Below are 4,069 nucleotides of genomic sequence, written 5' to 3'. Positions count from 1 at the left end.
KAAATGCATGTACGCTTGGTCTAATGTAGCTCGGAAGAGACAACGCAAACGTCTAATTCTTCCTCAAGATTCAATAACTACTTGGCTTAGACTGCACTTCATTGCAATCAGTCTCAGGAGATGAGTTCAAATATATCCTTTTTTTTTAGGCTGAAATGTGAAGGGTTTTTTTCCCATTTAGTTGATTATMCCTTTTGGTGTCATGAGTAGAAGCAAACAGTGGTTCTGGATTTCCCTTCTCAGTAACATCTGTTACTTGTATACCTCCTTCATGTCCCTTCTTATTTATCTTCACTCTAAATTAAATAGTACCATCTTTTCCCTCTCTCTTCATTCAAAAGTCTTTTCACATTTCAACAAATTTCCATCATCCCCGTACTAGCTCCTTATTCCTGCTATTTCCTTTTTGAGTCAGGGTAATGAGAACTGAACACCGAGAAAGGCTTTGCTGGTAGCAGCATCCTGATATTCTTGCTGTTCTGCCTCTCTCCCCACTTAGACATTTCATTTGATTTTTAACCACCGCGACGCCTCAAGGAGAGCCCTTTGTGAGCTGCCCGGAGCGATGCCWGCATCTCCTCTGTAGGTGGTGACCGTGGACGTGGGATCAGCAACACGATCCAGGTCTTCCCRGTAATCTCTGCCACCGCCGTGGATGCCGAGCGCCGGGAGCCTCTGTTTATTCGTTCTGTCAGACCGAAGGAGCTGATTACATTTGCTACTCTCCTAAGGCCAAGCCCCAAGGATTTTAGTCCTTATATTAAATCAAACTTGTCCTGAAGGCAGTGGGAGTCTGCCAGAGTACAAAGACCAAGTCAAACTCGGTCCTTCAAACTCAGAGCAGCTCAGACCTTGCTCATAATAAGCGTTGTAGGGCCAGGGGGTGAAGGAGTGGGAAAAGCTGTAATTGCAGAGCATTTATCACCAAATCATCAGGGCAGTATCTACATACCTTGCATGTCCTCCCGCCGCAAGCCCTTCATTTCTGTCCTGTTGCTTTTGGGAGGTGAGGCTGCAGAAAGCTCTAGAGAGAGGGCAGCTCCCGTCAGCTCCRACTGCTGCCTCCTCAAAGCTGACACTGTGTTCACAAGACGAGGGAAGAGTGGCAGTGCTGGGGAATAAGTTGTACACATTCAGCTGAGCCTCCAACAACACGATTTAGGAACAGTGCAAATGTCACCAGGACAGAATAATCTTTATAGAGGAGCAGGGTCATTCAGATATCTTATTGCTTTATATAAGGGACCAAATAAAATATTAACCCATAGAAATGGCAGTTAGATTTTGGGGCTTAGTAGAGAACAAAATCACAACTGATTTACAAATACTAGATATCTAAAAGTCTATCACACTGTATATCTAAAGGACACAGATATGACCATCTTGCCAAGCAAAAAGCAGCATTAGTCTCTGCTACCAACGGGGATATGCCAACTTTCTTATTATATTGAGATACTGCTTCATACAAATCAGTGTTTTGTGAACCCTAATGTTGCACAAGCAACACAAAAAGCTGCCTGCCAGCTGCCACCACAGTATACATGGTGAATTATATTCTAAATAATTCAAATTAGAGCAAGGACTTAGATCTTGACCTGAGCACAGTTATCATGAGGCGGAGGAGACAAAGATTTCCACTAGCTCTTACATTCCAGTCTGCCCCCAAAACAAGTTATTTACCCGCCGATCCCCTTCAGCTGGATGCATTAAAACAAGGAAGCAAGTCTTTGGAAAAAAMGCACAGTTGAATTAGATCCAGAACTGACCTTATTTGGGGCATGGACTCATATCTCCCCAGAGCTCTTTTACCACAAGCAGGACTCTCAGAGTACCCATGACTTGCGTGGTCCTGGATTCCTCCCATCTTGTCCCCAAATCCGGGCTGCGGCTCCCTGAATAAAGCAGCAGAGAGCAAAGAGTTAAGCTCATATGTGTTGTAGGAGATTAAGGACCAAAAAAATTTGAACTGCTAAGAGTAATTTTTTACCAGATCTTTCATACTGTGCAAGAAAAGAGGGCTTGGAAAAGAGCTGAAATAGTCCTGCCAAAGGCTAGCAGAGAAAGGATACAGAAATGAGGTTGGAAGTAATGGGCCYATAAATCTGACATCCAGTGTCCTGATCTTGCAATCGTCTCTCCACCGGCAAGGAGACCGATGGATTTTGGCAGGTTCTGTTCCTGCCATAAGGGCCTGTCAGGAACGTCCCGTCACAGGCACGAGGCTTTCGCTGCTGCAGCAACGAAACGGTCCGATCGGGAGCAACTTGAAACACCCACTGTGCAAGGATGAGTTTCCATTCCCCAAGTACTTTTGGGAGGAAGTAATTGCCATAAGCCATCTAGATTCCTGAGGTTTTCATAGTGCAGCTCACCATCATCATTTCTGCTGGACTGGCTCTCCATGCACCTGCGCAGGGGATGGTCCGTGCCCAAGCCCAGGAGCACAAACCTCCTTCTCCAGGGTTGCCAAAAGGATTCTTTACTGAAGAACACTTTTATGTAACATTTACTAGCCATTCTGAATGAGTAGATCAGTTGCAAAACTGAGTGCTTCCATAGTAAAATGGCAAGTTTGTTTGTTTTTTTTTAATTAATATGCAAAACAGCATTACAAACTGCAGTTTTCTACTCACATCAATAGGTGGTGCTATCAATTTCCATAATCGTCTGCCGGCACCTCAGTTGGGAAAGAAAACATGAGTTATTGGTGTGGTATTTACATTTTCAGAAGCTGAAATATGCCTATCAATAAAGGCTGCAGTTCTTTGTGATGGCACATTAGCAAATATTCTCAGCAAGATCTGAAATTAATGTGTCAGGAAAAAAAGGACTCATCACTCCTTCCTTTCTCCTCCAAAGTCTCAGTAATTCTTCAAAGTTTTCATTTCTAAGTGCTATCTTCTCTAAAATCAAGATCAGCTTCCTCCTCCCCACCCCAAGCTGCCTCTCTCTGCCAGCACGCTCATATCGGGATCAGGAATCGGTTCCTCCAAGTCACCAGCATTGTTCCTATGAAACAAAACACATCTTACTACCTATGAAGCTCCAGATGTTGCCCAAGAATGTGATTTTTTTTCAAGTAGTTCATTTCTCAAATTTAGGCCAGATTTTCAGATGTTTTCAGCACATAGGGTGACAAACTTATATAAATGTTGCCTCGTTATCACAGAAGTGCTGGAATACGGAGCACTGATCAATGGTATGTGCTGGACACATGAAAACTTGACCTTTTCTAAATAGAAATGAGAAAAATGAGAAGTACATATTGTGTCCAAATCGTGTCCAAAAAAAAAAAATATGCTTCAGATTGACTTTTAAGTCTGTTTATGTTCAGATAAAATTTATGGCACATTGTAGATTGCCTTCTAAAAAAAAAAAAAAAAACACCCTAGTACTCTTATAATTAAAAAGAAAAGATTGCAAATATCAACTGGTGATTTTCCAAAACACAGGCACTTCACAGGCTAGGGAGTTCATTTTTGAATTGCTCCTTTCCCAACCCATTACCTTTCTAGTACGCTGTATATTTACCTCGACTGACTTAAATATTCTAAATATAGTAAGTGAGCCATTATGACCTTCTACCAATTGAACTAGACAGACAAGGGTGCGTGTTGAAGCACGGCTATATCTAGGGAGAGCAAGAACGTGCTCAGAGGACACCGCTGGTAATGAGATCTTCTTCGCTATTACAAGCCACCCATGGCCCGGGGCRCTCGGCTTTCAGGGCTACGTGGGGAAGTCAGACACAGTTCAGTGAAGTTTGTTACCAGCCCGTATCTGAAAAGGGACCTGTTTTATTCACGAGTGTTTGAGGAGAACCTGCACCTTCGCAGCCCTCGCCACGAGAAAAATGCACTTTTAGTAGCACTCAGCTGTGATCCGGTTTATGGTTATTCCGTCGCTTTCAAAGCTTAAGCAAACAGGGTTAATTACTTCCCTTGTTACAATTAACTGCGCTAAAAACAAACGAGAGCAGAGCTGATAAAATGATGAATTACTGTTCCATGCAAAATTTTGGCTTTAAAAAGCATTCTGGATAGACAAAATTTTTAAATTTCCTGGTAAA

Source organism: Nothoprocta perdicaria, unplaced genomic scaffold (assembly GCF_003342845.1).
Source record: "Nothoprocta perdicaria isolate Ctin4 unplaced genomic scaffold, notPer1 scaffold_83, whole genome shotgun sequence".
NCBI classification, from domain to species: domain Eukaryota; kingdom Metazoa; phylum Chordata; class Aves; order Tinamiformes; family Tinamidae; genus Nothoprocta; species Nothoprocta perdicaria.
The sequence above is the reverse complement of the archived record's forward strand: the minus strand, read 5'-3'. Positions refer to the sequence as shown.